We start from the raw sequence: 12,736 nt of genomic DNA on the forward strand, positions 1-12,736 counted from the left end.
TAAATTCCACTTCATCTGTAACCTTTCCCCAACAAAGCGTCCTCGTAGTGGTATTCTATTCTCCCTTTTAGTGCCACTCCGCTATAAAACCGTTTTACTACGGCCCGACAGAGTTTTAAAAGAAAAAAATCTATCGAAATACCTAACGTTCTATCACGTTCGATCTATTTGCTGGTTTTCGAACGCGAATCTTTCCTCCGCTGAAAATCGCAGCGATACTATTTAAATTGGAATTTGTTCCAGCCAAATATCAGTTTTAGAATTGGAAATTTTTAAAAATCCATCTTTATAACCACCAGAAGAGAACGCTTTTGAAATCAATTAACCGAGGCAATGAGAACAAATGTGTTATCAAGATAAAAGCAGAAGGAAGAAATAATAAAATGCGGGGGCAAAAAGAAATGAAGAGAAAAAAAAACAAAACTATTCGAGAAGAAAAAATCGTATCAATAGTTGTAATTGCGTTATTCAAGCGGTATTCCAGCCTGGGAACGATATTTTTCCAGACGGGCAGGCTACGGAAAAGAAATGAAATATGCACATAATAATCGTGCAATAGGAGGAGAGAAGGATTGAAGCGACCGGGAGAAGAGATCATGCGCGAATTTCGAGCGAACGAGACGAGCCGTATATGCAACAGCTTCATTCATTATTAATATCGACACGCTGTACACGTGCAAAGATACATACGTGATCGCAGTGAGAATAGCACGATCGCCAGGACTAGCGGTGTCGGCCCGCTGAGAAATGCACTGAACGTACCTGCAACATACAAAAGAAAAGAAACGATAAAATGACTCTATCCGTACGAGCCGGCCAGCTTGTACACGTGCACGTGATATTTTTAATATTATCCGCGCGAGAGGAGACGAACCCCGCGCGCACAGCACACCGGCGTGACGATCCATTTCTCAAATGAGACTTGATTTGTTATACCGATAAACATGCTGAATGCGTTCCGTGTCCTTCCACTACGTGTACAACAATGTAAAATGCGCATCCAGCAATAAGAAAAATTGACGAGCAGTAGGAGATTGCCGCGTCGATAATGCTTCGCCGTATATGTTTTTACGCTGTTCTTTGCTCGCGGTTTCTTTTTCCTCTTTTATGATAGAAAGAGGAAAAGGAAGTGTATTCTCGTTGCATTTCATTTTGACAGATTAAAAATCTTTTGTGAAACATAATATTAAATTATAAATACACACATCTCTTTCATTCTATGGAACGTAACTGATTCTTTAAGAATTCATCAGATTTTAGAAACCTACGTTAAGGTAAAATATTTTTTCTTTTTGTTTTTACTTAATTACATTAATTATTGTTCGAATGCGTATAATGTATACGATTACATTAGAAACAAGGAAACTGCATGGAGAAGAAGTTCATGTAAGAATTATTTCTCGGAAAAAATTGTATTTATGATAAATATATGATTTTTGTATTTATAATACGAGTTTTTCTTATGGAGATGGAATATTAAGTTATTAAGTGCTAAATTATCTAAATTAATATTACAAAAGCGAATTTAAGATGTTTATAAGTCGAAATAATGTAATTTGTCAATATAAAACAATAAACGATAAGATTACTATTTACAATATCACAATATTAATATAATATTCATTTCTGATTAATAAATATTTCCGAGAAAAATATACTCTATAATTTACAATAGTTCTGTGATAATCTCAAGTTTCTTTGTCATCTTTCAATGAAAAAGTGTAAGAAAGAGACGTATATAATTACTAATAAATTAATATAATTTAGGTAAGTCTTTTTGTCAACATCAAAAGAGGCGAAAAATAATCATTTGTCAACACGATGGCACGTGCCGTTTACTTATTTCACAAGAGAAAATCGACCCAAGAAACACTGTACACAATACATATTTTTCCACTCCACTTTACAATATTCGAAATTCAATTGTATCAGCCATTAACTCTAAAACATTGGTAAGTAAATATTGTCTTCAAATATTGTCAAGCTAATTTAACCGGTCTCGCCCTAACAACCATTCTTGCTACTCCCCTAGCGAAACGGAATTGCTGTTTAACGTCGAACCATTCTCACGCGTCATCGGTTCGTCGATATTCTAAAAATGTTGGCGATTCGTGGAATCATGTTATTCCACGAATCAGCAAGTCAAATATAAAATGACGCAAACCGCGGTGTTGATCGTTCGCGGTATTAAAATAGAATCAAAGTGTATGTAGTTGCGCAGCGTCGCGTCGTGAAGGAGACGTTTTCCCCCAAGCGTACGTTTAATAAAAAGGATATAGTCAAATTATAAATGAAAGTGTTATCAGGATACATCGATTGATATAGTCGTAGCTAGAGTCTTGCACGATCCGTAGGTATCTTCGTCGATCTAACGGAGAGTGCAAACATCTAGAATTTTAAATCGCAAACCATTTGTAATTTGATATTAACTCTGCAACGATCCTCGAATTTCATTTTCGATCGAACATTTCAATCTCGCCTTCGAGAGAACAATTTTCCAATTTTTATTCGTTTTAACGAACAAGAAGATCTGTAGTATTTCAAGATGTTTAACGTAAAAGTAAAACAAAAAATCACGCGTATCGATAAGAATTTTGTCAAATTTCAGATATCTCGTATATAGAAAAGATACATTTGAAACGAGAACATCGAAAATAAATGGAAGGAAATATAGTGCGATAGGGTCACATGTATGTAGAGAGAAAAAACTACTATTCGTAAATTAAAATTACAGTTATTTATATGAAACTCTCTATTGCTCTTTATTTTATAGTAATTATCGTACTGATAAAAATGAGCTTAAAGGATACTCTAATTCTGTGCTAATTCTGAGTTGATATTTTACGTTTCTAAAAAGACTCGAACGTCGTATCTTTCCTTAGATTTCCAACAATTGTCAAAGATATTAATATTACGTACAGATGAAAACCTTGATGTCTCATATACCTCTTCTTTATCTTTTTCACCAAGAGAGTATATCGTCTCGTGAGATATTCACGAAGATTCATCTCCGTTCTTCTCATACGCGAACGAATAACCAGAGGATCAGTTAGACGGAAGCGTAGCCCGTGTCTTTCCGTTTGCAAATTTGTTTTGCCTCTGAAGCGAAAGGCGGTTGAAGGAACGCGGAACGCTTCCACCCTCCGTCTATCAACCCCTTTTGCCTCCCTTCCTGGCTTCCCTTTCTTTTTCTCCTTGCGCGGAGAAGAACGTCGGGTCACGGCAAAGTAGAAAATCTCCTTTTGTAAGCTGGAGCATGTTTCCGCTTCTCCCGCTCGCTTATTTTAATATTTGAACGAGCCAGAACAGCTTCGGCGGGAAAAGCGTTGAAAGCACCGCTAAAAGGGACTTTGGTGCATGCTTTCAGCGTCACGGAACCGTAGCCCACCTCTGTGTACAACCGCTGTATCGCTCCGCGTCGCTGATCGAACGCTCGACAATTCGATTATTTTGCGATCTGCGATCCCGTGATCACGTTTCACGCTTCAACCTATGTTTCCTTTCCTTCGCCAAAAGAGATCCCTTTTTCGTATGGGAATCGCGTTGAAGAGGTTTTGAAATTGGATCGAATCGAGGAGATGGTATTACCGTGGTTGGAAAAATAGATATGAATTTGGTAAAAGTGTTTCATTTCTTGGATAATAGACAGAGGAATAAACATGATGTCAAAGAAGTAAGGACTAGGTAATTTCTTTTTTAATTCGTGTTGCGTAATTAATTTATCATCCTGCAGTTTGGTCGACAAAATTGAAAGTACCTTGTACAATATGTTTCTATATAATAGTTTGTTAAAGATCTTCAATATTCATCGAAAACATTTACTGTTTGAGAATTATATACGTACATTGTGTATCTAGGTATTTTCTATATGATTTTGGAGACGATAACTATAATGTTCAATTAATGATAATTTGCTAATATATTGAATAATATATATGTACTAAATTATAATTGTTAGTTTTTAAAGCTAAAACCCAGTTCTATTGAAAATTGAACTAACTGAAAATTATACGAAAAATAATACGCCAATAAACGCAAACGACGTACAAACGCACGGCAACAATCAATTACATCGCGCTACGCGATTCTCGGATAATTCGATACCGGAAACAGCTTCGTCCAGACAAAGCGATGTGATTAAATCACGCGGATACCTGATTCACGGTATACATTGCATACATTGCACACGTATGCATGTTCCTCGAATGATCGTATGTGTTCGGACAAGGGTGCACGCGTGTGACATAGACACGTGTAAGTCAGAATTCATGGATAGTAGATGGTGGTTCGGGTTGGAAATTTGGGACGTTCTTTGTCGACCGTTTCTGGTTACTAGCGTTTCCGGTAACGGAAAAAGAGCAAGCTTCAACCACAAGCTCGATTCCGCCTGGGTCAAATGTCAAGCTCTTCTATCTGACTATTCGATCGAGGTGTCAAATCGTGAGAAAAGTGATGAGAATGTGACGAGATCTCCCGCATTCTCTACATTACAACCAAAAAAAAAAAAAAAAAATAATATTGAACATTATTTTAAATAAAAATTGTGCGTAAGTTTGAATCATATATATTGACTCGAGAATTGAAGATAATGTTTAAATTAATAAATTTTCTAAAATATATAGTAAAAGAGTCAAATTTTTATCGTTTATATCTTTTTATATGTAATACCAGAACATATGTAATTGCAAGCCTAAAATTTAATAATAATAATAATAATATAAATCTAATTAAACTACAAAATTTAAGAACATTTATGTGCCGGGTTATTTAACTTCAATAACAAAGAATACAATTTTTTCCGAGTATCGAATAATTCTACTACTTATTCTCGCATTTCCTGTTTGTTACATAGAGATGTTGAAATATATTAGCGTTAATATATTTTATCTATGTTTAATACATTCTATTCCACTGGATATTTACATAATTTTTTATATTTATACTTTCTATTCTTCGTTCCCCTTAACCTGTTTAAATTGAAAAACAACAACTATACATTCCTCTTTCATCGGTGAGAGTTCAACCCCTCATTTGTCCCCGTTGTATCCTACAAAGCAACAAAACAAGAGTACAGGTATAGAAACCGACAAAGAAGCAGCACAGCCTGTTCTCGACGAGGAAAACAAAGTTCAACTAGAAATTAATCGTGCCGTCGAATAGCGAACATCGTGCGGAATTTCACCGTGGAACATCACTAATGCGTGCTAAATTACGACCACCGAATTAAATTCGCCGAAGCTAACGATATTCAGGGACGACTGGCAGGAAAGCAAGGGGCTGACTTCGTGACTCAGCTCTGCTTTCTTCCTACGGCTCCATCCGGAGGAAACTCCGGCTTCGAAATACAAGATGCTAATTGCTAAACGGGGATGTACACCAGATTCTAGCTGGCTTATCCCTCGTGCCTCTGGATTTCCTTCGCGCGGCCCTTTCTCTTTCTCATTCTCGTTCTCATCCTCGTAGGTCTGTTCGCCCTTCGCCCCTTTTAGCCACGAAAACCACTGAATATTCAAACTACGCCGTGGAAAGAGAGACAAACGCAACATCGGTTGTGCTTTCTTGGCTACGAAGCGACAGCCCCGCCAGATCTCTTCCGTCATATGATAGCGATGATTTTTCGATTTAATCCTACTTCCATGAATGATTTTCTGATCGGTCTTTTTTGAGATAGGAGATCCTTTGTAATCGCAATGTTTTTATTCGAACGAATTTTGGACGATTAAGTTTCTAAAATAGGGTTTTAAGTTTGTATGATAGAAAAGGGAATTTGAAAGAATTAAGTGATTAATAATTTATTAATTATGTACAATATAATAGGAATCATCGTACTTTTTATATATTTACTTTAATCTGTTACGTATTCTTAGCATATTTTATTATGTTTTACTTCATCTCGCAAGTTTTTTTAATTTAACCGTTTAATTGTGATATATTTAACACAAAAGTTAGAAGCATTAAAGTTCCCAGAAAGATTTTGGTTCTTCTAATCTTCTTGGTATTATATTTGTAGTATTATATAATTGTTAGTTGATTAGCTAGTATTAGTATTGGTATTAGTAATTACGACGTTTATTAGTGCACGAAATCTTATGTCACACTAAGAAATACGTTCAGGAAAGAAAAACTTATTATGTAAGTCAAGCAATTGTACGACAGCTGTGACCTTACAAAGAATATACTAAACACCTTCTGACTTAACAGGGAAGTTAAACAGAGATTTATACTTGTTTCAGTCCCAGCTGCCATAAATCAACCAAAGGGACGTGGAGCTGTGAAACAACCATCCTGTTTATGTCCTTCCGGAAGTCACGTCCTGATCTAACCAAATAGAATTTAAAAAAGACGTAGAAATTAGAAATGCATTTTTACCATAGTTTATATATCACTGAACATTAGAAATAATATTGTAGTACTGTACAACAATACGAAGAAGCAAGCTTTATATTTTATTATTATTATACATTCACTATATTTTATCTGTTATTTTTATCACGCAATCCGATTAATCAAGCTCCTATTGTATTAAAAGAAATTTTATTTTAAAGCAATGTCAATGTTCTTTGTTTGTTTTTGAAATATAAAAACAGTATATCGAAGAAGAATATATTGAAAAAAAAGAGAGAAATATTAAAGCATAAATCTATCTAATAATTTTATTCAATAATCAAATAGAGAAGTATTACGTCAAGCGTTAAATGATTAGGCTACACAAATGATAGCCTTCGCTGACTTTTGCTTATAAAGACGTGTTTCTATTGAGCAACCATGAAATTGCTTCTCACGTTAAATGACGCAGCTTGGCCCCTTTCTTCTTGGTAGGTCGTGAATAACAGCAGTCGATTCACTCAGCCGACGACTTCCGGCAGTCGATTAATAGATCGATTTCTTCTAATAGCCGTAGAAGAAGCGCTCTTTCACGTGGTCAGACTTTAACCGTTCATTTTTTATCCGTGCGTTAGATAAGAAAAACAGACTGTTTGAGAAGAAGCAAAGGTCGATGTATGGTACCAGTGGAAAATTTTTTGCAAAGTGTTCATTTGCGTATGAACATTTATCACGTAAACGTTTTTCTCACACATTTACGTTGATCGATACAGCCATTAAATACAGAAGTTTATTCTAAATTACCTGAAATGTGAAAATATTTTATTCGTAATCACAAAAAATGTTTATGCATTCAATCTTTTCAAAATACCCTTTTACGACGAAATAACATATTAACGTAACTTCTTTTTTCTAATATCTCTAACAGCGCCGCTTTTCAATGTTTCTTTACGCAAAAACATATTCATTTACAATTAATGGACTTATTCATAAAGTAATGAAGAAAAAAGAATGTCCTGCAATTACACGGTCACTTAAAATTCTTTCACATAATTTGCCTGCCAGGTTAAACAAACTATAATTACCACCGACAAAAAGTTCCCATCGTATGATTTCTGTCTGAAGAATCCGAATAACCAACATGTAAAGTGCATCGGAACACAATGAAGTTGCAGCAACGTGTTAACATAATCATTTGCTTCTACCAGAATTCCCTTGCACGAAACGCAGCAACAATTCCAAGCAAATATCAAACGATAATAGCCGTTCGTCTTACAGTCGGATTTTGCGCAGTCAACGAAAAGTTAAAACCTTTCCGCATTGGTCTACACGATATTATTGCACGACGATAAGAAGAAGCAGGTTACATCGTATGGCACCGGTTATTACCCTATTCACCACGCAACCGAGCTCTATCCACGTTGCTCGAATGCAATGAATCACACGTTACCTGGCCGTTGACGCTTGTTGTTTCTAAAATACACCCGTCAGAGATTCGTAATTGGCCGTTTTCGTGTTCAGGAATAATGTTTTCACCGGGCAGAGCCGAGCAGGCAACTATCCCCAACGAGTAAACGTGTTCGAGCTAGTGTTGGGACTGATACCGCATCGATACTTATCGATAGCGTATAGTAGTACGAATATTTCCATCTTATATTATATTATATCGTATCAAGGACGTAGGTATCGAAAACGACCAACATTTTTACGAGGATAACAATACCTAGACCCTCGTACGCAATTGCAATTGGTTGCAGGTCAAGTTAGAAGTTGATATATACTGTGACTAATAAAATTCTATCTTCTATTCGGAACAGCAATTTTGATAATAAAGAAACTCAATTTTATGAGTAACTTTCGCAAACAATCAGTCATTTAGTTATTCTATGGTACGTAAAATTGCAAAATTGTAGAACTTGTTACTTGCTGATGTATGAAATATTCTAATAGAAATTATTATGTTTGATCGATGCTTTTACGAAAATACCAGTACTCGGCTTGATATTTCTATTAAAACGCTAATATACCATAGATAGATACTACATGAAGATACTGATATCAATATTGTACGTTACAATACGAACGTAGTAGGGATCGATATGAGAATGTCTAGCGATAGAACTAGATGAAAGGGAAACCGCATGGGGACTGGGGGACTTTAGTATAGTTTAGGTATCTATTATATAACCCACGCTGTAGATTCTACGGTATTCAAGCAAACGCTTAATATTTTTCGCATTTCTATTTCTTCCTCGTAGATTCTACGATTTTAGTTGAAAGACATTGAAAGATATTGCAGTATTTATAATCATACGATAACCTATACCGCTTGGTTCTTAACACACTGACTTCAACACTTGCCGATGACCTACGTCGCTAGATTTGTTTAGAACGATTAGAATGAGATAAATTTCATGGATTAATAAATTTTCAACGATACGAATGAATCGGACAAAAGTGCGTAGATATGGCGTAATACTTTACAAAAATTGAATGTTGTAGCGTATTATATTTCAATCTACTGCAGCTCCCAGGCCAAAATATAAGAAAGATCGCGTGCTAGTCGATATATTAATGGATTAGTATCGAGTTGTTTGAGTATCATCAACATTGTATCGTGTCAGTTCCATCGCTAGTTTGGGTCGAAGGCTACCGGCGCGGCGACGAAGGAAAAACACAGCAGGGCCTTTAGAGTGGCGTACAGCGTATCTATTATATAATCTGCGGTATTCAAACAAACCGGCACGGCGCGGCGCGAACGTTAGGCCTGCGGCACGCTGTTGGCAGAATTGCAAAAGACCGATCGTAAGAAAAGGTTCGGTGGGCTTGCTCTCTGGCCGGTTCTATTCCCAGCGCGAGAACACGCATCTCGTTAAGTGAGAACAAGCGCCGCAAAAGGTACGTACGATTCGCCTTACGATCTTCGAGAATGAAGCCCTAAAGAAGTTAAGGACTCGACGGAAGGCCGCTTCGCGGAATCACCGACAAGAACGTAATTTCTTAAGCCGCTATGACGCCGCGGAAAGGCGTGTCCGATCTCTCGCTAGAATTTCCAGCCAGAGTAACGAAGTCGTTACTTGTCGGACAAAGTAGTCAACTCGTTCGCTTCTACTATGTTTCTAACGTTGATGCTGATGCTCACAGCCGGCCTTCTTCGTTTCTTTTATAGACAGTGGGGAACGATGGTCCGGCGATTCTGAGAAAGTTTTCTTTTTTTTTCTTGGGAGAGAGAGAATATGGAATAGCACGATTTTATAGAAGAATTTAAAGAGTCAAGGATAGACTTCTTTCGGTAAGTTTTTAAGAATCTGATCGCGATGTTTCGTTGAAAATATACGTAAACTTTCAGCAATGGAATGTCACTGAAACGACAAAGAATCTTTAAAGTAATAAATAAAAGTTGAGGACATTATATTTACTATTTATGAAAACGCTTGAAGTGTTCCCCGAATTTGTAACGTAAACGTTACATTAACAGAGATTTTCTTCTTGGAACATAAAATAGGATATCGAAAGATATAAAAATTATCGAGATGGTGAGAAGATTAAACAAGATTTTAATTGATACAATGGTCCAACAGAGAATTAAGCACATTTTTTAAATATACATTTATCGATAATAGAAGTTGAAATAGTATTCGTGGCTAATAAAAATGAAGAAACGAGAAATAGGTCGAGGAAATGAAACTCCTAACTAGAGATTTGAAACTAGATCTTTCCATTCGATGGTTGATCGCTTTAAACAAGGGATCCATTCATTTCATTGTAAGATTCTTTCCCTTCGGTAATAAATAAATTCATAAAGACAAGACAAAATCGTGCAATAAAACCTTCTTTCATTTGATCATCTCGATTCTCTCAATTCTTACATTCTATTAACCATCATAAGCCTTATACTCTATAGCACAATATGACTTGGAAATGACATTACATGTAGCAAAATCATAGTTACTGTTATGTCATCGTATTTTATTATTATACATACTATCATCGCTATTATTAATACGCTATATAAGTACATATCTATTTTACTACGTCGTTGTATGTAATGGTATTACGTATCTCTAACTTCCACCAGTGCAACAAATTTCTATTTATTGCAATCACTACTTTCCATGTCTCAGATTAAAGCAGAAACCTATAGCCAATCATACTTTTCCTTTCATAAGCGAACGAAATCCCGAATACGCAGAATGTTAGATTATCGTTTCGCTAATCCATAATCCTTCGCAAGAAACTCAGTCCTCCCAGGCTGCACATAATCCTCCCATTAAAACGAATGATCTCAAGAAGCAACAGACTCGCTTTTATTTCCCATTAAACCGTAAGTAACCATCGCCGTTACTCCCGTCGTTACATCGTCGTTCCGTATCAATGGCTTAATGTATCGTGTTCAACGACGATCGAATCTCGCGAATTAATTTCAAATCGACGTACAATATCGGGAAACATACACCAGCGTATTAATACATTAGCGATAATTTAGGTAAAGCTGAAAAATCATTGGTAGACCATGAATGTTTCTGCAAATTCAGGTTTTAAACACAAGCAAAGAAACGGAGCTATTAAGTGGAAATCTGTTTCGCCCATTAAACTTTACAACCAGAGTTACACTTTGAATGTTATACATACATATACTATCGCATTTTGTAGCTTGAAAGTTCACATAAATACATAAACATACGCAATATACCATAAGAGAATAAGAATTCATAAGAATTCAACCTGAAATTGATTAATTAAAAAATCCATGCATTCAGTGTTCTATAAAAATCTCATCGATTACCTGTAATAAAATTAATTTTCTCTCGTTTCGTTTTCGCATCACGATTTCGAAATCGCTGTGTACACCCGTGACTGTTGCAAATTAGTTCCAACGAATTTTTGTTGCGTGTACTGAACGAGAATTTTATACGAATACGTAATGACGCGAGTAAATAAAAAATTCTGATCGATTGGTCCAAGTTAATTATTTCGTACGGAACTAGCAGGTGCCTTAACATTTATAAACGATAGTGTAGCAACGCGAAATAGAAACAATTGGAGTTTTCTCATACGGTCGGTCGATCAATTTCCGCCTAATCGTATTCGATCGTATTCCAACGGCGTCCTCGTAAATGATCGCTAATAGCTGGTATAACTCGAACGACGGTTCTCAACCGCCGCTGATGGCGCGTGGGAGCCGCGTGGGTGTCGCATTATGCAAGCAAATTGTCCGATCGTAGAAACTACCGCTTCTGGTGATACAACTCGGCCGATGGCTATAGACATCCAACGAACGACACGACGAAGTTCCCCTGTCGATCGTTCTCCAGCGTTTTGGTCGGGCCACGATTTATGGACTCGAGCCGAATTGCGAATCTCTGGTGTTGCACAGCTTGGAAAATGGCCGCGTGTTTAACTGTGAACGCTTGACGATCGGACTACGGTTAAATTGCGAATAGATGGTTGAGCATATAGCTGAGTATATTTATTTCGATAGCGGGATAAACAAGCGTGACGCGAGAAACGAATAAAATTGGAGAAAGTAAATTCGGAAGATCGTTCGACAGATTTGGTCCGATGATTTGTCGTTTGGATGCGTAAATGTGGAATTGGAAATGGCAAGGCAGAATCGATTATTGCACGAGATATTCAGTTTTAACGAAGATCCTGTGTTCATATGGTTGGGACTGTCGAGATTGATTTCCCAGATATTTCTGTAGAGGAACTAATGTATTATTGTTATAAAACTAATTTCAATTTTTACCTTAATTATGATTATCTATATTATCATATTAGAAGTTGATAATTTTAACGTGGACAACGCATTAGACACCAATGCGTGTCTAAATGTACTACATACAAGTAATTATAATTTACATTGTATTACAGCAGCGAAATAATAAATATTTACGCGTTCTGAATCGTTTCAGGAGAAATTTCAAAAATAAAACTCGTTATTTTGCGAAGTTTCGGTAGTTTTAACGTTAAACGGTTCTCTTTCAAGCGGGCTTTTAAACTGCGATCTATCAATTGAATCTCAGGACGCGGTAATTTACCTTCGTCGAGATATCCCCCAACAAATTGACGTCGATAAACATGGAAACGCCGCGACGTGCAACCGGTCTCTGGAACCGAAAACGCACAGTTCCGATCGCATTGCATGACAACACGTTCTAGACCACTAATCTTGGCGGGAATTGCCTCTGAGACCATGAACACAAACGGCGACGGAGACCAGGAGACGCGCGTAACTGCGAACGGAGAAAGATAAATAGGCAGAGATACCAGCGGAGAAAGAGAGAGAGAGAGAGACAACCGGCAAGAGAGAGAGAAAGATAGACCATCAACGGGCAGACTGGTCACACACGAAGAGATTAGTCGTAAACGCGTTTGTAATCCGGTGTAAATCCTGGCGATTCGTCGTAAG

General features: G+C 36.7%; 1 protein-coding gene and 1 long non-coding RNA gene across 4 annotated transcripts in view; both read right to left on the bottom strand.

The window, feature by feature from the left end:
• The window catches only part of LOC138182095 (methyl-CpG-binding domain protein 5/6 homolog sba), a 378,991-nt gene that overhangs the window by 218,702 nt on the left and 147,553 nt on the right, over nucleotides 1-12,736 (bottom strand). The gene's annotated exons all lie outside the window — the stretch shown is intronic.
• The window catches only part of LOC138182102 (uncharacterized), a 97,356-nt gene continuing 85,309 nt past the window's right edge, over nucleotides 690-12,736 (bottom strand). Inside the window, exon 3 of the long non-coding RNA XR_011173717.1 lies at nucleotides 690-762. This is a non-coding gene — a long non-coding RNA (uncharacterized LOC138182102). The remainder of the gene's footprint in view (nucleotides 763-12,736) is intronic.

This window comes from Bombus flavifrons, chromosome 7 (genome assembly GCF_040668555.2).
Source record: "Bombus flavifrons isolate JBK064 chromosome 7, iyBomFlav1_principal, whole genome shotgun sequence".
In the NCBI taxonomy this organism is placed as follows: Eukaryota; Metazoa; Arthropoda; class Insecta; order Hymenoptera; family Apidae; genus Bombus; species Bombus flavifrons.